General features: G+C 34.2%; 1 protein-coding gene across 1 annotated transcript in view; it reads left to right on the top strand.

Moving 5' to 3' along the window:
- LOC106080611 (M-phase inducer phosphatase) overlaps positions 1-26,539 on the top strand; it is a 549,197-nt gene that overhangs the window by 229,266 nt on the left and 293,392 nt on the right. The window lies entirely within an intron of this gene.

The following is a 26,539-nucleotide window of genomic DNA, read 5'->3' on the forward strand; positions in this document are numbered from 1 at the left end:
ACGAAAGATATTTTTGTGTCAAATACAAATCTGATATCGAAATGTGGGACCAAGTTTCTGGGGGCCACCCCTTCCCCAAAACACCCCCCAAACAGGACTTATTTACTGACCATGGCGATATGGAGCTTAAATAAAAGGTATTTGAGTGTAGAATACGAATCCGATGTCCAAATGTGGGGCCAAGTGTTTGGAGGCCGCCCATCCCCGAGAACATCCCCCAAAGAGGGCAAATTTACGACCATAGCAACGTGGGACTCAAATGAAATGTCTTTTGAGAGTAAAGCACGAATCTGATTTCAATATTCGGGAAAAAGTGTCTATGGGGCCACCCCACCCCCATAATGCCACCCAAATCGGAAGTTTTTGCTGACCATTGCAATATGAGGCTCAAATAAGAGGTTTTTAGAGTAGAACACGAATCTGATATATATTTTCAAAGCCAAGTCACTAAGTGGCCGCCCCATCCCCCAAAACACCCCCCCAAACTGGTCATGTTTGCCGACTATGGAAAAATGGAGCTCAAATGAAAGGTATTTGGGAGTTGATCATGAACCTGACTTCAACATTCGGGACCAACTGTCTAGAGGATGTCCCACCATCACAACAACCTCCAAATAGGACGAATTTGCTCACCAAGACAATTTGGGTCTTCAAGCCAGTGGAGCTCGATATTCATAGTTTTTAGGGCCCATACCCCAAACCGGACATATTTGCTGGCTTTTGCAATAAGAGATTGAAATGAATGGTATTTGAGATTAGAAAACTAATTCGATATCCAATATTGATGCCAATGGCAATATGGGGTTCAAATAAATGATATATAGATATATGAGAATAGAACACATTGCTGATATATTTTCAGGGCTATGTGTTTGTGGGACCATCCCACTGCCCACTTCACCATATCAATGTGGGGCTTAAATGAAAGGTATTGGGGGGCAGAGCAAGAACTTAAACCCACTTTCGGGACCAATTTTCTGGGGGTCTACCCCTTTCCCGAAATACCCCACAAACAGCAATTTTTTACAGACCATCGCAAAATGGGGCTCAAATAAAGGTATTTGGGAGTAGAATACGAATTTGATATCCAAATGTAGGACCATGTATTTAGGGCATCACCCGTTCCTCGAAACACCCCCCAACGGTTAAAAATTTTTCGACCATGCCAATATGTGGCTCAAATGAAAGGTGATTCAGATTAGAAAACGAATTTGATAACCAATTTTGGGGCTATGTGTTTGGGGAACGCCTCATCCTGTAAACTCCCCTTAAACCATTGGCAATATGAGGTTTAAAAAAATGTTATTAGAGAGAAGAGCACGATGCTGATATTTTTTTAGGGTCAAGTGTCTGTGGTCAACCCCGAAAACACCCCTAAATCAGACATCATAAGAATAGCTGAAATAAAGTATTTTAAGAATGGAATACACCTTACATTCAACCTTAAATTCGTAGACCAATAAAGATCATATGGGATTCAGATAAAGGCTCTCATATTGTTAAACTGTTAGTCAAGCGATATACTATTTTCGTAGAATGGTATTTCACTAAAAGCTCTTTAATTGTCGAAAATAAATATTCAAAGGATAATTTTGTTCCATATAAAGTAAAAAAGGCGCAGCGGAGCTTTCCCGGTCAGTGTTTATATATGAATTAAATAATAAAACTTAACACAACTTCAATTTGATTCTATAACTGAGTCAAACAAAGCCTTACATAGTTGCAAAAAATAACAATCATTTTCGATATTTACGAAATTTTTTTGTGGCACTGTTTGTTGCTTAGTTCAAATCTTTGTTGTCAAGCAAATATTAGGAATATAATTTGAACTGAAATAGAAAATTAAATGCAAATCCATGTTCAGATTATTAGCACAGAAGCTTATATAACCAATATGCATAGAAATATTGTAAAATTCAAATGAGATATCGTCAGTCCAATCCCAAATGGCCTAAGTCTAAAATTGTTATACCCACACATTCCAAAAGTGCAAAAATATCGCCTAAGGAACAGGGACACTAAGGCACAGGGATAAACTTCTGACATATCAATGAGTGCAGTCCGATTCAAGTTTAAGCTCAATGATAAGGGGCCTCCTTTTTATAGCCGAGTCCGAACGACGTGCCGCAGTGCGACACCTCTTTGGAGAAAAGTTTTACATGACATAGTACCTCACAAATGTTGCCAGCATTAGGAGGGGAAAACCACCGCTGAAAATTTTTTCTGATGGTCTCGCCAGGATTCGAACTCCGGCGTTCAGCGTCATAGGCGGACATGCTAACCTCTGCGCTACGGTGGCCTCCACAGATTCCCGTTCCCCGATAATTTGTAAAGAGGTGTCAAGTCTCATAAGATCGTCTGTTCTACAATTCCCTGGGATATCTCTGTGACCTATCACCTAGAAAAGAGAGGCATACCAGTTTAGGTGGCAGTCTCCCATCAGACAGACTTGGAGGTTATCTTTCATTGTAATACCACAGGAACAGAAAAAGGAACGCTAGTTACCGCTACCGTTACCGTTGAACCGTCCAGATAATTAGAGAATGTTCACATCCGCAAAATCATACAAGTTCTCGAAAAAATGAGAACCTGAAGTGCAACACCTTCTTGCTGCCATATCGGGACTCACACACAGCAGATGTTCTATAGTCTCTTCTTCCTCGACGTCCTTACATCATCTTAAAAATTTTTACTTGCGACATTCAGCCTGTCAGCATGTCTTCCGTTCAGTCATTGACCTGTTATAACGGACACAATGACTGAGACATCTTCAAGTCAGATTATTCTGAGCCAGCACTTTGTGACCATCTGTCATTCGTTGTCCTTCTCTGATTCTGAAGACTTAGCTTACATGTTTCTATAGGTATATCCACGGATTCCAGTTTTCCTAAAATGCGTTAGATATTCCCAATTCCCTGGGATTTCTCTGGAGCCCGTCAGCCAGAACATATGAGTTTTGAACAGTCCATTTCGCTGAGAGATCTGCGACAGTCGAGGGCGGTTTTTTATTTCCGAAATACATTCCTCAGAGATTTAATGAGTGCCTGGCTTTCTGAGAAGATACAAACAAGTCTTCTAAAAAATTTCGAACGAACCGCATCATCAATCTCCGAGATCTGGTGTTTTTAAAAGTTAGGTAATGAGAAGTGCTTTTTAGGGGAGCGATGACAGCTAAAACATTTCGACTCAAATATGGATATCAAATTCCAAAATCCCTTTAATTTGAGTCCCATATTGCCATAGTCGGCAAATAGGAACCGTTTGGAGGATGTTTTGTAGCTGGGGCGGCCACCGATACGTTGACCTGAAAATAGATATCAAATTCGTTCTTTATCCCAAATACCGTTGATTTGAGCTCCAACTTGCCATAGTCGGATATGAAGTTCATGAAGGTGGTGACGCCCTAAAGCAACCCCTAAACTGAACTTCATATCCCTATATAATTTTTTTTGATATCGGGAGGGGCGCGGACCCTCCCCCTTACCCCAAAAGTACTACCCAAAAATAAAAGTTCAGCGATCGCGACAATATGGGATTCAAATGAAAGGTATTCATAAGTAGAATAAGAATTTCATAATAAAAGTTGGGTCCAAGTACCTGGGTGGCCGCCCCAGCTCCAAAACCCCCTAAAATAGGTTCATTGGACGAGCATGACAATATGGGACTCAAATGAAAGGTATTCGGGAGTAGATTATGAATATGGTCAGGAAAAAGAACTATGCTTTTGTTTACACTGTTACCCCAAAAACACCACCCAAAGTCACAAGTGGACCGATAAAGACAATGTGGATATCAAAATAAACGTATTGAAGAGTAGAAGAGTAGAATATGAATATGGTATTAAAAATTGTGTCCAAGTACAATGGAAGTCGCCTAACCCCAAAAGGTTTAAAAGCAGACATATTGGTCGCCCATATATGTGGCTTAAATGAAAGGTATTCGGCAGTAGATGACGAATCTGACATACAAAATCAGATCGAAGTGTAAGGGTTCACTCCAACCCCAAAAAACTCCCCAAATTGGCACATCACCCATCATTACTATATGAGGCTCGGTTTGTTTTTTTGTTCCATAGAATCAAGAACCGCTGAACCGATTTTTCTTAAAATTGTCACAAATTGTGTAGGTTTTTGGGGAGGGAAACATAGGTTATATAATTTTTAGATATCGGATGGTGGCTGACCCTCCCCCTTAACCAAAAACGCCACCCAAAGCCAAAAGAGGACTGATGGGTATCAAATTAAAGGTATTGGAGACTAGAAAATTAATATCACATTAAATTTTGAGTTAAAGTTTTGAGTACCCAGCGGGCCGCCTCAATCCAAAAACTCATCTAAACAGAAATATTCGACGTTCCTATCAATATGGGACTCAAATGAAAAGTATCCGGCAGTAGATTACAAATATGGCATAAAAAATTAGGTCCAAGTAATGGGAGGTGGCCTCACCTCCAAATACTCCCAAATGGGCAAATCAGTCGACCATGGCTATATAGGATTCAAATGAAAGGTATTAGGGAGTAGATTACGAATATATCGTTAAAGTTTGTGTTCAAGTCAAGGTGGCTCTTTTCCTGCTAAAAACACGTCGAATAGATTAATTGACCCATTATGGCAATATGGGACTCAAATTAAAGGTATTTGAGAGTAGAAAACGAATTTGGCATACAATGAAAGATATTTGAGAATAGAAAACGAATTTGACACCCAATTTTGGCGGTACGCTCTAAATCACCCCTTAACCGGAACTTGATTTCCCACTATAGCAATATAGAGCTCAAATCTGCGGTATTTGGGAGTAAAGAAAGAATTCGATATCTTTTTTCAGGTGCCGGTGGTCTTCCCAGCCCCAAAACACCCTCCAAACGGTTCATACTTACCAACCATGACAAAATGGGGTTCAAAGAAAATGGATTTGGGAGTGGACATAAATTTGATATCCATATTTCAGTCGAAATGTCTCCCCTAAAAAGTAGTTCTCATTACCCTAATTTCAAAAATACCAGATCTCGGAGATTGGTAGTGCGATTTGTTCGAAATTTGTTGCACTCTCACAATCACCAAAAAAACGTTTTTTTTTTTGTTAAGGACGGGTGTCGCGGGGACAGTCCAAAACCTGCCAAATGGATATATAGACCAATCATTGGGGAGCCGTCCCACCCTTAAATACCTCCCTATTATATAACAGCTATTTGGGGTGGAAATTGATTGATTTGCGGGAAATGACCCTGGAGTTCACCCCACCTTCAAACATAAATTATTTACCGATCATGCCATTATGGGACTCATAAGGGGCCGAGTCCGTACGGTGTGCCGCAGTGCGACACCTCTTTGGGGAGAATTTTGTACATGACCATGCATGGTACCTTGCAAATGTCGCCAGCATTAAGAGGGGATAACCACCGCTTTAAATTTTGGATTCGAACGCAGGCGTTCAGCGTCATAGGCGGACATAGGCTACAGTAGCACGATATCCACATTGAGGGTAAAGTGTCCCCATCCCAAATAGATATTAGAGAGTTAAAGAAGGCACAGCGGTGCGGGCTAGTTATGTATGTAAGTTGAGCCAGTATACAAGTTAATTTAATTTTTTATATTCTAAATTTCAAACATCCAAACCAATTATTATATCTCAATAAAATTTAAAAGTATAAATTTCTTTTTTCTCTTGTAATGTCATTAATAATAATTGGCAGGAACCTCAGGTGGAATTTCAGCAGCCATGTCCAAAATAGGTGTTTTCGCTTTGATCAATGGCTGTAGTGGAGCATTGAATGGTGTCGGAAATATAATCCTCCTTTCTATTGCAGCCTAACAGAAAGAATATGTAATAAGAAATTAATGCTTTAACATTATTTAACTTACATCATCACCCGGGAAACGCTCAATTTTTATAATTCTCGCCGTGGCATGGGAAACTATAAATAGAATCGCAAAAATAGAAATGTATTTGCCGGTGACCATACTGTCCCTAAATGAGTACTGTAAAATGGCATAATGTGCAGTTCAATGGTTCGTCTTTTATACACCCAAAACAGTTGGTTTTAAAGTGTGGGTCACGATTTACCAATTGCACCCTACGAACTTTTCTTATGCCTTTTGTCGACAAACATTTCTATAACAACAAAAATAATAGGCAAAAAACTTGAAAAATGAGAAATTCGGCAGAGCCCGGCCAGGATTTGAACCTGGGCACACGGAGCAACAGCGAGAGCCATTGCCGTTGTCTTAGCGTTCGAAGCAACTTCCAACAGATGCACAAAATCATGTGTAGTACAGAAGAAGTGTAATTTGTTACAGAAAGAATGTCTGTCATTACACAAAAATACATGCATTGGGAAAAGTACAGCTAATAGACAGGGTTGTCGAGTGTGGTTAATGTGGTAATTGTGTCGTAAATGCGTTTTCGCTATTAAAACGATTCATATACAACATACCAACGCACGGCCCTTGAAGCCATCACACCTAATATGGTTGAAATGTCTTCTAACCAAAGACGAAACGCGACCCATAGTGGTTAGTGTGTGTACTGCCATCTTTGGCTTTCCTTTCCCTTTTGCATCTCCGATCATGCAGCTCGTCTCGAAAGAGAAACTAACAAAAATTGTAAATTTTTTAATGAAATATGAAATTCCTTCAAAAATTTAATTTTGGTAGCATATTCCCTTCCTTAATGGCATGTTCTAGGAAATTTGGTGGATATTTTCCATTGAAATTAATTTTCAATGAAATTTTCTATGAAAACCAAGTCTCGACCTAATATTTTACGAAAATTTAAATTTTAACAAAAAGGTTTTTTTTTTTTATTAAATTTTCTTAAAAAAGGTTTTACAATTTGCTTTGACACTCAAAATATTTACAGCCATATTCACAACACTTTATGAAGCCTTTATATAAGGTTTGTTTGACAGTTGGTCTGGAAGGAAACATAGGCTATATAATTTTTTGATATCGGAAGGGGGGGCGGACGCTCCCCCTTACCGCAAAAGTACTACCCAAAAATAAAAGTAGACAAGTAGTATATATAAGAGGGTTTTGGAACTTTGAGTATCGAGAGTATGAGTCATCGATGACGTCATAACCCCACCCCACCCCAAACCCCACCCCACCCCAAACCGCAAACCCCACCCCACCCCATTGATGACGTCATAACCGCACCCCACCCCACCCCATTGATGACGTCATAACCGCACCCGACCGCAACCGCAGCCGATCGTAGCGCAGGTGGCGACCGCAGGGGGGTATGACCACATACGGGCCGCCGGTTGAAATGTGTGGACGGACATTAGGGTGCAGATCGCAGGGCGCAGATCGCAGGGCGCAGATCGCAGGGCGCAGATCGCAGGGCGCAGATCGCAGGGCGCAGTGGCAGATTTCGATGATGACTCATCGCCCAGAGTTGTGGTGAGGGTAGTTTAAAATTAGAATGATTATGCATGATTGTGTATGATTGTTAAGAATTGTGGTTTGAGTTGTTTATAATTAGAGTGGAGTGTGATAAGAAATGTGATTGGTATCGATAGTTATCCTGCAAAAAAAGAATTGTGGTTGGTACCGAGAGGTAACCTTTAACGCAATTTTTGTATAAAAAGCTGAACAAATTGTTAGTAAACATGTAGTAGCAATTTGATTTTCAACTCAAAATTTAAGAAAATATTTATTATGGGATCAAACTTAAAGGAAATATCGGAGCAGGCTTCTTTCAAGAAGACTATTTTGTCCATTAACAACATGCCTTTCGATGAGTACTTCATCATACATCAAGCTGAAAGGAAGATGACTAAATTTGGCATGCGCTTGATGATTGAATTAAGTGATCATATTATGTTCCTGCCGGAGAAGTTTAATAATATTAATGATGAGGCCATGGCTGATCTTAATAGTGGAGTCTTATCAATTAAAAAGGAAAAAATTAGCGAAACTAATTATAAATTAGTATTTGAATCAATAATTTAATATTTTTTATATATAATAAAGAGAAAAAAAGTTCATTGAAAACCGAAAAAAAATCTTTTTAATTTATGTATATTTAGTAGTTTATAAACTCTTATTATTTATTTTTTAATTTAGTTTATTTAAAAAGAAAAGCCCAAGGAAATTTAACCCCAACCAAAAATTTTTTTAATATATAATTTAGTTTAATTGAAAACCGAAAAAAAATCTTTTTAATTTATGTATATTTTTTTATTTAGTTGTTTATAAACTCTTATTATTTATTTTTTAATTTAGTTTATTTAAAAAGAAAAGCCCAAGGAAATTTAACCCCAACCAAAAATTTTTTTTTAATATATAATTTAGTTTAATTGAAAACCGAAAAAAAATCTTTTTAATTTATGTATATTTTTTTATTTAGTTGTTTATAAACTCTTATTATTTATTTTTTAATTTAGTTTATTTAAAAAGAAAAGCCCAAGGAAATTTAACACCAACCAAAAATTTTTTTAATATATAATTTAGTTTATTTTATTATTTGTCATATTTTATTGTAATGGTTATATTTTATTGTAACATATTTAATATTTCCAATTGTAAATAAAGGACATATATATTAGTTTATTTAAAAATAAAAGCTGTAAGGGACAAGCCCCAGGAAATTTTAGTTTATTTTTTATTTATTAATTTTCTGGCATAATTCATCTAAATAACACCACGTCGTAGTCATCCAGTTGAATTTCAACATATACTGCAGGATTTCTTTCGTCTAAGTTATCAACATGATACAAGTATCCCACAATGAACATGGATCGAGCAGTAGGATCATGAAATTTTACGTTAAATGATAACCATAGCTCCGCCTCTTGGAGAAGTTTACCTTCTCTGGTTAAATCCGCTGAATTAATTAAATATTTATTAATCTTCGCAAGGATTAAATCATCCCAAATTTTTGAAAAAAATTTGGGGTGTGACCAAGCGTCCTCGACGCTTAGTGACAAACCATTTTCAAATAGTTCGAATGTCATGGTTTTTTCGCAAAAATTAACAAACAACATGATTTAATTTTGATTTTCACAACTTTTCTGATGAAGACTTGGAAAAATTCTTTGTATTTATATTAAAAAAATCTAAAACACACAAATTCATTTTCATATAGAATTTTTATAGTGGTTAATATTTATTTTTCATGAGCTAAATTTAATTCATAAAAATGTTTCAGTGGTTAACATATATTTATAAAAAATATATATTTCCACAAAACTCAGAATTTTTATAGTGGTTAATATTTATTTTTCATGAGCTAAATTTAATTCATAAAAATGTTTCAGTGGTTAACATATATTTATAAAAAATATATATTTCCACAAAACTCAAAAGTTTTTATGGTAGGGTGTTATAGTGGTTAATATATATTTATAAAAATATACTGTACCACATATGCCTGCAACAGTTTTTGTACTAGGGTGTTATGTAAACATGTTTTCAGTGGATAACATATAATACCTGCTATGCTTACTCATAATTTAAAATTTCAATCATTGTGGTGAAGAAAATAACAAAGCTCAAACTCAAAAGTGTTGCGATAATAAAAATTGAAAAGTTTTCTGTTCTAGGATGATTTAGTGATTGACTTATATTTATAAATATTTGCTATACCACACATATTACTAAACGCAATTGCGGTAAAGGAAATTAAAAAAATTCAAGTTGAAATTAATAATTGGTTTCAAGTTTTTATGGTAGGGTGTTATGGTGGTTAATATATATTTATAAAATATACTGTACCACATATGCCTGCAACAGTTTTTGTACTAGGGTGTTATGTAAACATGTTTTCAGTGGATAACATATAATACCTGCTATGCTTACTCATAATTTAAAATTTCAATCATTTATATTTATAAATATTTGCTATACCACACATATTACTAAACGCAATTGCGGTAAAGGAAATTAAAAAAATTCAAGTTGAAGTTAATAATTGGTTTCACGTTTATATAATTCCACAAATGCCTGGTATGCTTTCTCATAATTTTAAATTTAAATCATGGTGGTGAAGAAAATAACAAAGCTCAAACTCAAAAGTGCTGCTATAACATAAATTGAAAAGTTTTCTGTACTAGGGTGGTATAGTGGTTAACGTATGCAAATGCAATGCAACAATGTAAATGTGCCCATGAACATTCCATTAAGGAAGAGGGGCGAACAGGGTGGTTAACTTATATTTATTAATATTTGCTATACCACACATATTACTAAACCCAATTGCGGTAAAGGAAATTAAAAAAATTCAAGTTGAAGTTAAGAATTGATTACACTTTTATTGCAAAGAATGCGATAGTATAAATTGTAGAGTTTTTGTAATAGGATGTAACGATTATATTTAATTATACAACTACAAATATTTATATTTTCTATCGAGTTCAGCTTGCAGTCCCATGTATGAATTCCATGTGTTGTTTGTATAAATGAAGTATATACATTTTTATATATCCTTAATTCTTCAATCATCTCTTCAAAAAATTGTTTATGTTCCTTATCAATGTAGGAGTTGTATTCTTTTAATAGATATTTTATATTCGTTGATAATATCATTTTCTTTGAGAAGTTACCCCAACAAAATGAAAAAAGGAACTAATGTATACTTACATTACATAGCCTTATATATCCTAAATAAAGAAAAAACGATATGTTTTTATTTTATTTGCTTTATTTTAAAAAAACATTAATAAATTGACTTAATAAAATAACATTTTTTTCAGCACATCTATAATTAGGGTGTTGTTTATGATAACTACAAATTTTCATATGCAAATTATTTTTATAAAGATTACATATGTTTGAACAGTTAGCATCATCTAAATTTATTATATTTATATCTTCTTCTATTAATTGCTTTATCCATTTTTGTTTTTCACATCCTTTCACAAATATTGTTAGATTTTCTTGTTTTTTTATAAATTTATTTAAATAATCGTTAAATTCTTTAAAAATTATGTTACCATCATTCCATCTCAACCCATGAAAATGTTTCGTAAGCCAGTTATTTGTAATCTTTTCCTTTAATGATAAGGAAGAAAATTTGCAAGGGGGGTATATAATAAACTTTTTAATTGTCTGATTATGTTCAAAAATACAAATTTCCTTCGCAATAAATTTATTATTTAAGAAAAAACCTTGAACATCTATAATTATGAAATTGTTTTTAGACATTTTTACTCATCGGTTGTTAAAATTACAATGATTGTTTTTAACTGTATTGTAAATATTTTTATAATTTTTAATTATTTTCGCAGCAGCTGCCTCTCCCTTTCTTTTATCCATATCATAGAATATACAATTACATGTATCTGGACCACATTGTGCGTTATCATTTGACCAAACACAGCAGTCATAGTGGTTACCAAATTTACTTTCTTTACATTTTAAACTATCCACAAATTCCAGATGAGATTTTATATTAATTAATTTATTTTTATCTTCTTCGGAAACGATATTGGTAAATGTTTTTAAAAAATTATATATTTCTTTAATCATATTGCTTTTTTTCTTATTCCGGTGAGAACTACTGTATACTCATGTGTAACGTTTGCAAATAATCATTAACATCAAGCGTCCTGATATTTATACCATTTTCTTCCCTTTCAAATAATGGGTTAAATTCATTCGTACTTTGATTATATTTGTAATTATACTCAAATTTATTAGCATTATACTCAAAACAATAAATGTTGAGTTTGCGGTATGTGTAGTTACTGTAATAGCTACATATGAGTCTAATTTCTACATTTTCATATTTTAAGTTGAAATGACGGTAGAATACTGTAGAACTTTGAATGATCCCACCAATATTAGTTTCCTTTTCTATTAAGTCTTTTCTAAATACTTCAATGGCTTCATCAATAGTAAAAATTTTAGGTCTATCCGTTTGACTATTTCTCGGTGTTGTTGTTGTTGTTAGTGACTCATCGATTGTTGCATTATTTAATAATTGAATTGATAAATATACTCTTGCTCCTGTATTATTTGATAGTTTTATTCGAAATTCTATACGTTTACTAGTGTCACCATCAAAAATAGCATTTTGATTGGTATTATATCTATCATATTGATGATTTTGATTACATCTATTGTAAGGTATTGGATAGTATTGTTGTTGTTGTTGTTGAATACTAGGATATATTCTATATATGATAATTAAAACAACAACGTATATTAATTTATTTAAATACATACTACTATTCAATTCAATGTATATAAGAGAACTAATTGCTGTTTTCTAACTTATTTCCATTTTATATGTTTGAGTATAGTTCTCAATATCAGTTATTACAATATTTTCTAAATGTTTTTTGAGATCTTGAACTCGAACTTTCTCAATTTCACCATTACTTAAAATTCGTTCTTGTTCAATTTCACGATATTCAAAACAACTTATTTTTAGTTGACGTAACATGTAGTTACTATCATAAGTACAACGGATTGGTATATTTAAATCTTCATATTGTAAATTAAAATGACGATAAAAAGGTTCTGCAGCATCCAGTATACCACCAATATCTGCTTCTTTTGTAATTAACCTTTTGCGAAATGCTTCTATAGCTTCATCGACAGTAAAATATTTTTCTTCACTTTCTATAGGAATTATTGTAGTGGTGCTAGTTGATAAGTCTGCATCATCTGTTTCATTTTTTATATAAAAATCATCTCTGTTTTCTAATATTTCACTTTCTTTCATCATAACAAATGAAATATTTACTTTAAGAATATCTTTGTTTGGTAGTGTTAAATTAAATTCAACGGTTTTTGAATTTAAGTCGATTGTAGGATCAGATGTAATGGATAACGCTGAATCAGTTGTGGAATCAAATACAACTGGCAATGATAATGAATTATGAATTGTTACATGAAGTATAACAAAACAAAGTAATACCCAATATAATTTCATTATGTTAATTTATTATTTTCTTATATCTACACTATTGGAGGTGTGTTGGAGAGATACTAATTAATGTAGTATAAATACCCAACCTTATATATTCTATAAATGTAAAGCAAACACGAAATAAAAATTCTCTTTCTCTTCTCGACATTAATTCTCCCTCTCCCTCTTTATATTTATAATAATTCTACCTCTCCCTCTCCCTCTTTATATTTAAACAATAATTCTACCTCTCCCTCTTTACATTTAAACAACTCACCTATATATTAATTTTACATTATTAATAAAAAAAATCATTTTGTTTGTGTTTGTTTTTGCTTTTTATTTATTTTATGATTTCTATAGATAAAAAATATAGTTACATTTACAATAATTTTCTTACTTCATTTGTTAGAGGTATATATTCAAACATTTTATCATGAATAATTAAACAGTATAGAGATGTGTTCGGTGATATATTTTTAGATGTTTCCAATTCAATTCGTATATCGATGGGGCCAGTTTTTACTGTTTCATTTTGATGTGTTACATCAAGAACAATAATCGGTGCTTCACCCTTGAATTTTTCGCGCGTTAATAGAGGTTGCGGTTCACGTGTATAATAGCTTTGTTGAAATTTTATATACATATCATAAAGTAGGGCGAAACGGTTCCTATCAAACTTGAGGTTAAGATCATCATATGGATATGTATCAGAATTCAAATGAACCTTAATGTTTGTTATATCACAGTGAATAAATTTTTTTTCACTACTTTTGAATCCTAAAAGAAGAAAACGTGGTCGCTCATTTTCATTTGCAAGCTTAACATTCCATAAAACTTTTGTATTCGATGGAACTGCAGGATAATAATACATATCCCATGTTCTAAATGATATATTTAGTGGTTGACGGTTATTAATTACTTTAAGCATTTGCAGCTTGTATACATCAGCAAGTTGAATATGTGGAACTTTCCATGTAATATTTAAAATTGATAGTTTACAGGTTTCACTGGAAATGATAGATTTCAATACATTCGTATCATCTTTTGATCGCAATAAAATTAATTCATGTTTAGCATTAACTATAATTTTATCAAAATCTTCAGCAAATCCAAGAAGCATTTTCAGTGGAACACAAAAATTAAAATATCCACTCACAAGAGTAAGATCATCTGTATTAAATGGAGCCCATCCTGCGTTGACTAGATTTCGACTTTCGCTTTCATTTAATGATACATAATTTTTTATTTCTGTTGCTATACCCAAATGACGTGTACGATCAATTTCTATACCATTAAGTTCATATCTTATCTCATCAAATAAGTGTGCTATGCAATTGTTTAATAACTTTATCGATGCTGATACTGTAGAGTCCGCTTTTGTTGCAAAACCTTCAATGTATAAAAAACTCTCACCAGGAACGACATACAGGTCTTGGTTTTGAATGGAAATCCTAATTTCATCATTATTTTGAAATGATTGTAAATATGATATATAGCTGTGATACTCCTTTCTTATTATAGCATTATCAAATTGTGGTTTTTGTAAAACATTAATAATGTTACTCATTTTTAAACTCAACCCTTTATTATTTTAGTGTGAAACCCAAACTTTCCAGGAACTCTTGGTTAGTTTTACTTAAAATATTTCTCTTTTTCCTTTTTAATCCTTTATGTTTCCTGTTGTGGTGATGTGATATTTTAGTTGTGTATCCCTTCAAAGTTGATGGTTGAGTGATTGTTATATCCGCAAATACCTCCTTTTTGTTAAATATTATCATTCTTTAGATGGTTTCAAGTGTAATCTAATTGAAATTTTTTCCCCACGAAAGTTTATCAATTTTCCAGATTGATCAACAACTTTCAAAACAATGGTATTTATTGTGTTTGTATTAACAGGTAGATATATAACGTTAGTAGGATTTTCCGTGATTTTATATCCTGGGCTAACGACGAGTGAAAACTGATGAAGAGTGTGCGCTGACTTGTTGTTTATATAGGATCCTGTTACAATATTACACTCAATAACTATAGTGTTTACTTTTGTAATTTCTATCACTTTATCAGAATAGTGATCAACATTCGATTCAAGTACTCTTTTACTAAAACCTAATAATGAACCAATAGTGTTTTCTTTATCAAAATAAATTGGATCAAGCGTACTCTTCAGATATGTTTGAAGTGTATTGTAATTTGCTTTCATAATAAGATTTCCATTTTTTTTATTAAGCTTGCGATATTCATCCGTTATTAACTCAGATATATTCGAAAATTCATATGATCCAAGAGGAATAGTTATTTCATGTCCACCTATATGAAATTTATTGTTCTCTTCATCAACATTTGGTATTGAGTGATATGTATCAAAACTTATTAAACCGCAAACATAGCTTTGTTTCAAAATTATTGGTGGAAAGTAGTTGGCGACAAGTACTGATTTTTCATCATTTAAGGTTAATGTTATCGACATCTCTACGGTTGACGTTAGAATAAATGATTTATGTAATTGATTATTCTTTTATTGTGAAATATTATTAGCATTTATCCAAGAGTTATGCTCTGAAGAAAATCCTAACCATTTTACATAAAGTCTATTTCCTCTCCTTCTAATCACTTTTTCCACTAAATATGTGTGTGGAAATTTGGTTTTTGATAGCTCATATTCATAGAAACCACCTTCTATATCCCTTCCTTGATAGTCCTTAAGTATATATGTATTAGGATTTGTATTTTTAATAGATTTAACTGTAAATATTTCGGTAGTCCAATTTGGTGTATATCCTTTTTCAAAATGTTGTTTATATTTACTTATTCGCACATTATCATTGATTTTAAACTTTGGTCTTTTAAATACCTTGAGGTTGTTGTAGACTGAATCTAAAAGTGATTTCTCATTTAAGGAATTCACATCATTCGGCGACATTTTTATAGTTCGATGAAATGTGTTATTATATATATTAACTAGGTTTTTATATATATCAATCCATTTATAATTTCCACGAAAACTAAACTCTTTCCACATTTTTCCTTTCAGTGTTCTATTAAATCGTTCTATGATTGATGCTTTTAGAGTGCTGTATGTTGAATAATGATTTATATGATTTGTTTGCATAAGTTGAGAAAAATTGTTATTAAAAAACTCCTTTCCATCATCAGTTTGTAAATTTTTGGGTTTTCGACTACTTTGATTGAAAACTTTCTGCATAGCCTTTACTACACTTTGAGCTGTTTTATTTTTTATTGCTTCAACCCAAGCTTTTTTCGAGAATGTATCTATAACGGTTAAAAGATATCGATATCCGCTGTTAAAGTTCACATAACTACCCATTTCAACAAGATCCGCTTGCCACAAATCATCGATACCCTTCATAACCACTCGTCTCCTTCCAAAATTTTTTCGTGCTTGCTTGTGTAGTTCATTAACAATTTCTCTCTTATCCTGGTTAAGCTCCATATTGATGTTGTCGATTGAAGTAAAAATTGTTTTGTTTTGATGTTATATACCCTCTACTATATCTTATTTTTGATTTTAAATATTTAATTAAAATATTTATTTTTTCTAGTATATCCAATACTTTGAAAAAGAAAATCTTCGATGGAATCAAATCGGATATTTATTATTTTTAAAGTATCTTCAATAATTTTTTTCGTATCTTCAATATTATGATTTTTCAAAATATTCAAATTGGTACTCAAGTTGTTGTTAAATTGATCAATCACACTTTTTAGTTTAGTTAAATCACTGTTTATAGCTTCAATATGTTTTTTATTTTCTAGAACAATTTTTTCCACTTCAACCCATTTGAAAATATATTCTTTCATTTTTTCTATATGTATGTCTTCTTTTAGTTTGTTCTGTAATTCTTCGAATCTTCTAAGTATTTCATCTTGCTGATTTTTGATTTTATTTTCGATTTTATCTATTTTTTTTTTCAAAAATATTTTTGTTACAGCATCATCAGGATCAGAGGGAGCACTTAAATTAGTTATTTTCTTCCCATGAAAGTTTAAAGCATTGTTGTGAATAGTAATTCCAAGTGATCTACCTAAACTCAATTTTAGCATTGCATTGTTGACTTGGTTTTTACTTCCGCTCTCTCCAAATTTATTGATTGTATACATTTTTGATTTTTTTATTTAATAATATGTGCTTCTCGCAATTCTTCAACAATTGAAATAATTTCGTTTTTGTGATTGTTGTGACCAACACCTTCAGATGAAAGGAGCAATCTTAATCTGTCAACCAATTCGTTAGGGTCATCCCAATATATATAATTTGGTTTGTGATTGTCTAATGATTTCAAACTCAATCCATTACCTTTGGATATCCTATTTGAATTCACATCAAATAACCGTTTTATTATAAATTGATATTTATAAGCTTGAGTTCCCTTAATTTGTTCTCCTGGTGAATAATTTCTTTTATGAGCATTTGTTTTCATCAAAATATCCTTATATTGATTTAAATCCTTCTTTGTATAATGTTGAGGTTTAATGTGAAACATGAGTTGAAATAGTCCGGGAGACATTTTCCAAATAGATTCCCCAATTTGAATAGAGTTACATCCATTAAATTTTAATTGATTTTTTCCAAAATACATATTTCCATTTGTATCTATATGAAATCCATAAACTTTATCTAATTGTCTATTATCGATAAGTGTTTGTAGAACGTTGGGTAATGAAGATGCTACATTTATGTCTGATAGATTATCACTACTCAATTTTATTCGCTTTCTATCAATATTTAATTGCGTAACAGCTTTTCGTTTATTCAATTTTGATGAGATATCATTATTCAATTTTATACGTTTTCTATCAAGATTTAATTGTGAAACACCTTTCCGTTTATTCAAGTTTAATTGGTTGTTATTAATCAATTTTAAACGTTTTCTATCAGTATTTAATTGTGAGGGTCTTTTTCGTTTATTTATATTTATGATTTTGTTGTTAGTTAATTTTATACGTTTTTTATTAGTATTTAACTGAAATTCACATTTTCGTTTTGAAAATAGATGTGATTTTTTCATCCGCTTATTATCGTTATCGTCAAATAAACTGAGATTGTTATCATTAGATCGTTTTAATTTTTCTCTAAGCTCATTCCGATTCACTCCACATTTTTCTAGTGTATAATCTTTTCTCTTTAAATCAACTGGAATATTATAATTTTTTCTTATCCTTTTATTAGTGTTATTTTCATCTGATGAAAATTTTCGTTTTTGTGAAAATTTCTCTATATCCATCTGTTCTATTTCTGAATTATCTTCTTTATGTGTAGAATTTACTATATTCGGAAATATTGTTGATGAATGTTGATTATTATATCTTTCATTATCATTACTTGAGGTAATATCTCTCATTTGAAGTCCATTGCTAGACATATAGTCATCATCATCATTATAAATGTCTGATATAAAGCTATCATCATCATCATCATCATCCTTATTGTTTTTATCAAGTTTTCCATCGTCTTCATATTGTTTATTATAATCATAAATATTTTTATCATTATATTTATTAGAATACTGATTACTTTCTTTTTTGTTCTCATCTAGTTTTCCTATAATATCCTTCAAAGGTTTGGTTATTGGTTGAAATGTATCTTCTAATAGATTATCCCTATCTATTTGATTAAGTTTAATGTTTTTTAACTTTTCTTTCAATACTGCTCGTGTTTTTACAATTTCCTTCAACAAATTGTGTCTCTTCATGATTGGATAATTTATTTTTTATTTTTTTTGGTTATGTATCCATCTGCTTCCGATCTGCTTTACATCTGCTACCGATCTGCTTTATATCAGCTACCGATCTGCTTTATATCTGCTACCGATCTGCTTTCTTTCTGTCACCAATCTGCTCTCTATTCTGTTTATAATCTACATTATATCTGTTATCAATCTGATTTATATTATAACTGAATAAAACAATTGAATCCTTTGCGATATCGACCTTTATCAATGGGATCATCCTTGCTCACAATAAGAAATCCATATTTATCTTTCCAACATTCACTACAAAGCTTTAAAAAATCTTTAAATGTCATGTCACCCAAGACATGATCATTATATATATGTTTAATATTCATTTCATCTTGCTTAAATATGATAATCATGTTTGCATTATCACGTATTAAGTGTTTAGGAATCCTTGTATATGTTTGACATAAATAAAAACAATCAATGTGTTTATGTCTTCCCATACAAAAATAATCCCTTATAGTATTTTGTTTATCGCAAATTACATCATCAAATACCATTATAGAATGCATATTTGCTTTGGCTGGACTTATAACTTTTTCATTTTCAGAGAATGTGAATAGGTTTATTCCTTTGATTGGAGTAATCAATTTTTTTAAATATTGATATTTTGGTTGATATAAAGATTTAGAATATATATATATATTCCTGAATTTGAGGCCATTAGGGCTTTCTATGAGACTAATCATAACATTTGTTTTACCACAATTTGATGGGCCTACTATAAGGGCACGTATAGAATTTGGTAATAAAGTACTATGTACAATCCTTTTTTTCTGTGAACAGACATTATCAATGTTTTTCACAGCAATCTGTTTAGTTTGTTCTATTAAACGCATATTGCTAACTAAACTTTTTCAATATAAATTTAAGTATATATATACAAAAACTCTTATTTTCATTTAAATCGTGTACCCTATCACTACATAATCAAAAAAAAATTATGGTTATTAATTACAAGATTTATAATAAATGTAAACAGTCTGTTACTGGATTTGGATTGGTAAACAACTTAATTAATAATCTTCCGTTTGAAGTGCATTTACCTGGATATCAATTTTGTGGACCAGGAACTAAGTTAGCACAACGTTTAGCACAAGGAGACAAAGGAATAAATTTATTGGATTCAGCTTGTAGAGAACACGATATTGCATACTCACAAAATAAAGATATTCATTCTCGTCATCAAGCTGATAAAGTTTTAATAGAAAAAGCTTGGCAAAGAGTTAAATCAACAGATAGCAATTGGAAAGAACGAGCAAACGCTTGGTTAGTAACAAACTTACTTAAAGCAAAAGTTAAATTCGGACTCGGTATGACAACAAAAAGAAAAATGAAGAAAAAGCAATGTAAGCAAAAATTATTTGCATCGACAGTTAAGAATACTTTAAAAGTATTAAAAGATAAGAAACCTAACAATATATATGATGCTGTAAAAATTGCAAAAAACGTTGTACATTCAAGTTTTAAAAATAAAAAGAAGAGTAATATTGGTGTACCAAGAGTCATTCGAGTACCAAAAATTGGTGGATTTCTACCAATAGTTCCAATTTTAACTGCGTTATCAGCCCTTGGAGGTTTAGCAACTGGAGGATCGGCTATTGTAAAAGCAGTTAAGGATATCAAAAATGGGAAAGAACAATTAGCTGAAGCTACTCGTCATAACAGATATATGGAATCAATTGCTATGGGAAAAGGATTATATCTTAAACCTTATAAAAAAGGATATGGACTTTACTATAAACCAGCTCCAAAAAACTTCTAAGTAGATTACCCAATCGACCATTGACGGATATCGATTTGGTTAAGTACTGCAAGCCATTGAAACACTTTAGAGGGGTTTTTATGCGTGACTCATTACCAAACAAACCACTACGACAAGAATGTGGAATAGTTAATTTAGATACAACTAATGGGCCAGGAACACATTGGGTTGCCTATTACAAAAATTACAACTATAAGGAATATTTTGATAGTTTTGGTAATTTACAACCACCGTTGGAAATTATTAATTATTTAAAACCACCTATCGAATACAATTATAAACAAAAACAAAAATTTAATACTTACAATTGTGGTCATTTATGTATACAATTTCTCTTTAATAAATATAATATCTTGTGAAAAAAACAAAACAAACAAAACCATTTTTTTCTTTTAATTATTTTTTTATTTTATAGTGTCCCCAAGCATAGGTGTCAACACCATTTTCTCTTATAAATCTCTTATCATCTAAATAATTTAAAACTAATTTATGTATATGTTGTGTGTACAATTGATGAATTTTTGATCTAAAAACATACATAGACACTGACCACAATTATTTCATCACACTCCAGTGTGGTGGTCACACAACATTCAACATTAATCATAAACTCTCACACTCAAACCAAACTATAGCCTGCGGTCAGCAATCTACATCACCCACCCTCCAACACTAGTTGAAGTTGGGCGATGAGTCATCATCGAAATCTGCCACTGCGCCCTGCGATCTGCGCCCTGCGATCTGCGCCCTGCGATCTGCGCCCTGCGATCTGCGCCCTGCGATCTGCGCCCTGCGATCTGCGCCCTGCGATCTGCGCCCTGCGATCTGCACCCTAATGTCCGTCCACACATTTCAACCGGCGGCCCGTATGTGGTCATACCCCCCTGCGGTCGCCACCTGCGCTACGATCGGCTGCGGTTGCGGTCGGGTGCGGTTATGACGTCATCAATGGGGTGGGGTGGGGTGCGGTTATGACGTCATCAATGGGGTGGGGTGGGGTTTGCGGTTTGGGGTGGGGTGGGGTTTGGGGTGGGGTGGGGTTATGACGTCATCGATGACTCATACTCTCGATACTCAAAGTTCCAAAACCCTCTTATATATACTACTTAGACAGATGGGGACAATATGGAATTCAAATAAAAGGTATTCAAGAGTAGAGTACGAATTTCATAATAAAAGTTGGGTCAAAGTACGTGAGGGGCCGCCCCAGCCCCAAAACCTCTTAAAAAAGGTTTATTTGACGATCATGATAATATGGGACTCAAATGAAAGGTATTTGGGAGTACATTACGAATATGGACAGGAAGTAGGAATAGACTTCATAATTTATTGATAACGGAAGGGGGCGGGCCCTCCACCATTACCCCAAAAACACCACCCAAAATCAAAAGTGGATCGATAAGGACAATATCAATATGAGTATCAAATGGAAACTATGCGGGAGTAGATAACGAATCTGGCATACAAATTCATGTCGAAGTATAGGGGGTCACCCACCCCCACAAAAACGCCCAAAATGGCCACACAATGATTGGGCACAATCACGGATATATGGGACTTGGTTTGTTTGTTCCGTATAGACTGAAGAACGGCAGAACCGATTTTCTCGAAATGTTCGCATATTATGTAGGTTGGTCTGGAAGGAAACATAGGCTATATAATTTTTCGGTATCGGAAGGGGGACGGACCCTCCCCCTTATGCCAAAAACTCAACACAAATTCAAAAGTGGACCGATCGGGACAATATAGGTATCAAATGAAAAGTATTGGAGAGTAGAATAAGAACATGGTATTTAAATTTAAGTCGGGCCGCCCCAACACCAAAACTCTCCCAAACAGACATATTGGACGTTCATTTCAATATGGGGCTCAAATGAAAGGTATTGGGGAGTAAATTTGGAATCTGGCATACAAAATCAGATCGAAGTATAGGAGGTCACGGCAACCTTCAAAAACGCCATTAGACCCATTATGACTATATGGTACATGGCTGAACAGATTTTCCTCAAACTTTCAAAGATTGTATACGTTTTTCGGGAAGGACACATAGGCTACATAATTTTTAGATATCGTGTGTTGGCGGACCCTCCCCCTTATCCCAAAATCGCCACCCATATCCGAAAGTGGTACGATGGGGTCAATAACGGTATCAAATGAAAGATATTGGAGACCAGAAAACGAATATAGTATTAAAATTTGGGTCCAAGTACCCAGCGGGCACCCCCAACCCTAAACTCCTCTAAACAGATATATTCAAAGTTCATGTCAATATGGGACTCAAATGAAAAGTATTAGGCATTTTTTTACAAATATGGCATAAAACATTAACTCCAAGTAATGGTAGGTCGCCCACCCCAAATATCCCCAAATGGGCATATTAGCCGACAATGGCTATATGGAACTCAAATGAAAGCTATTTGGGAGTAGATTACGAATATGACATTAAAATTTGCGATCAAGTCTAGGTGGCGCTTTTCCTCCTAAAGAGACGTCAAATGGGTTATTTGAAACATTATGACAATATGAGACTCAAATGAAAGGTATTTGAGAGTGAAAAACTAATTTGATATCCAATTTTGGAGCCAAATATTTTGGGGTACGCCCTGAAGCTCCCCCTAAACTGAACTTCATTTCCGTTGGGAATAAAAAACGAATTTGATATCTATTGTCAGTGCAAAGTGCCGGGGCACCTCAAACATTTCCTCTCAAATATGGATATCAAATTAGTGCTGCACTTCCAAATCCCTTTAATATGAGCCCCATATTGCCATGGGCGGTAAATATGAACCGTTTGGAGGGTGTTTTGGGGCTGGGGGAAAATGTTTGAGGTGCCCCAGCCCCAAAACACCCTCCAAACGGTTCATATTTACCGGCCATGGGATTTGGAAGTGCAGCACTAATTTGATATCCATATTTGAGAGGAAATGTCTGAGGTTCTTCCCCTAAAAAGCTATTCCCATTACCCTAATTTTTAAAAACACCATGAACCTAGCTGGGGCAAACTTCTCACACATCAATGAGTGCTTTTCGATTCGAGTTTAAACTCAATGATAATGAATCTTTTTTATATCAGAGTCCGAACGGCGTCCCGCAGTTTGACATCTCTTTGAGTAAAACTTTTTAAATGACTATACATGGCATTACACCTCGTAAATGTCGCCAACATTAAGAGGGGACGCTTTGTCCGATGTTCTCGCCAGGATTCGAACGCGTTCAGCGTCATAGACTATAATGGCACTAATTCGATATCCACATTCAGGGCAAAGTGTCCCCACCCTAAAAAGATATTAGAGAGTTAGCTTGTCTCAAATAAAGTGATGAACTAAATGACCTTAAAGTCTTTAGTTAGGGTAACATAGTTGTAAATTGCAGTATTGTTCTTTGCATTTATTGCATACACGTGTGACTGGAAAGCATTAAATTCGTCATGCAGATATGACCTTTAATTTAAAATAAAAAATGCATAAACATGCTTCATCATGCCCTTTCGTCGGTAGCAACTCTCAAAAAAGGTCCGCGAGCTAAACATCTACACATCTATACGTCTTGATATTGCATCTTGATTTGGTTTTGTCCGTCCGTCCGTTTATTGGCGTCCGAACAAAATGAAGCTATTATCAAATTCGCGACAGAAGCTTTTTCATATAAAAGGTGATTTTTAAGAGCTTTGGGAAAAGTTTAAAAAAAAAAACATAAAATTCAGAAAAATGCATGAAATCTTTATTTGAATCGATAGTACGGTCCATATGATTTAAGGCTTAAAGATTATTTCTTGCAAATATTGACCGTGACTGCGCCCCATATGGTCCATCCGCTTAGTGCAATTTTGTCATGCTCTTGCCAACATTTCGGCCTGTATCTCACGAATAAATTCGTCAACTGAAGCGGGTTTGTCTGTATAGACATGAGCTTTCACATATCCCCACAAAAAATAGTCTAAAGGCGTTAAATCGCACGATCTGGGCGGCCAATTGACCGGTCCCGAACGTGAAGTAAAATGTTCGCTGAACTCGCCTCTCACTAAGTCCATTGTTACGCCTGCTGTGGGCATGTGGCACCATCTTGTTGAAACCACATGTCATGCACGTGAAGCTCTTACATTTTGGGCAAAAAAAAGTTGGATATTATCGTCGCCACTATTCACATTACGTTACTATTCGCATTATCTCTGAAGAAGTATGGTCCAATGATGCCACCAGCCCATAAACCGCACCAAACTGTGACTTTTTCGGGATGCATTGGTAGCTCTTGCAATGCTTCTGGCTGATCTTCACTCCAAAATCGACAATTCTGCTTATTTACGTACTCATTGAGCCAAAAATGAGCTTCGTCGATGGAATGGAAGAAGCGCGCGGTGAACTTTCTTAACAGAGCACGCATTGTGGTAATAAAATTAAATAATTTGCAAGCGTTGTACGTTTGTAAAGATGTTTGACATTGAAATAAAACCCGAAACGTGGGTAAGCTGTTTAAACCAGTGTATATAATAGCTGAAGAATCACCCTTTAGTTCTGCGGGTAACCCGTCGGCTCCTGCTGCCTTGTTTTTCCGTCAGGTCATAGCTTCTTGGACCTTATTCTGGCTAGGATGTAAACATTCTATACCATCATCAGGAATTGATTCTGCAGTATCGCCATCGTCGGACACAAGCACTTTTGTAACATGAAACTTGCGTACTGGTCAGGTTTCAGGGATCATACTAGAGACGCATTCCAACGACAATCGCCCCCTTCAAATTTTTACAGCCTAGCAAGGATTCTCCATATAATCATAACTATAGCAGCTGCCTGGTTCATTCCTGCCGACCGAATACCGATCATTAGAGTAAATTTCTCGGCAGTGAGATAGACCGTGTAACGTTATGAGCTTCGCCTGGCCAACCTGACAGCACAAGGAAAAATGAAATTAATGAAGAGATTGACAGGTTGGTCAAAGATCGCCAAGGCAAAATATGGTTACAGCAAGTCGAGAAATGCAACACAGTTTTTGGTGGCAATAGATTTTGGTCTACAGTGAGATCATTCAACAACCCATCAGGGAGCACATGCCAGCTCGCATTTACCTTCAATTCAAAACAGATACCTGACTCAAAACCATAAGCAAACCAATTTATTGAACACCCAACTAGAGACAAGGCGAGAAGGAGCACCCTATGAAAGACACGAAAACTCCCGTTCAGAACTGAAATACAACTATTCACTACAGAAGATGTTGCCGAGATCTTAAGAAGAACTAAGCCATCGAAAGCTATGGATCCCAATAGAATATCAGCACTGCTAATCAAGCAATTGAAAGAAGTGGAAATGAAATACCTGATGTATGTCCTAAATCTTTCTATCTCTACCCTGGTGATTCCAGTCATATGGAAGTTAGATCGTGTGGTTCCTATTCTAAAGCCGGGTAAACCTGCAGACCAACGAGAGTCATACGAAATAATCGCTCTCTTGTCCCCTGTCGAAAAGACACTTGAGGCTTTGCTTCTATCTGGCCTGAGCTCGTCTCTGACCCCAGCGGGTTATCAACATGGATTCCCCAGCGGGTTATCAACATGGATATCAACAGCACTTACAGCTATCACCGCACATAACAGACGCGGCCTGAATGCGAAATGGCCTGATACGGTCCTCGTGGCTCACTTCTAGTCAAAAGCATTTGACCGGTCGCACACACAATTCTGTCCAAGGACAGCATTGAGTCTGATCTCCTGAACTCAACGGAGAGGTGAATTGGGAAGTTCAGCAATACTAAGTCGAAACGGCGTAACGGTAAACAGGGATTCCCACAGGAGGATGTCCTCTCCTTAATCCGATTTAACCTTTACCCAAACTCCCTCCAACCACCCTCTGGCGTATTGATTGAATCATGCCTAAACTGGCGAGGGGCAATGACATCAAAGAACTGTGTGAGCAAATTAATATTTGCCTCCGGCACTTGACTGAATTTTTCAGTAGCCCTTTACTTAAAAATCTTCCTCACCAAATCATCAGCAACATTATTCACCACCTGGACCACTGATTACACTAGAGAGCTTGATATACAGGTAGATGGACAAACATCCCAACGGAGAGGCCACCAAACATCTTGGGAGTAACCTTCGACATCTGCCTCTGTCGAGCCACTCTACTACGATCAGCGAAAGATCAAGAAACAAGAACAG

The sequence above is a fragment of the Stomoxys calcitrans genome, chromosome 2 (genome assembly GCF_963082655.1).
Source record: "Stomoxys calcitrans chromosome 2, idStoCalc2.1, whole genome shotgun sequence".
Lineage (NCBI taxonomy): Eukaryota > Metazoa > Arthropoda > Insecta > Diptera > Muscidae > Stomoxys > Stomoxys calcitrans.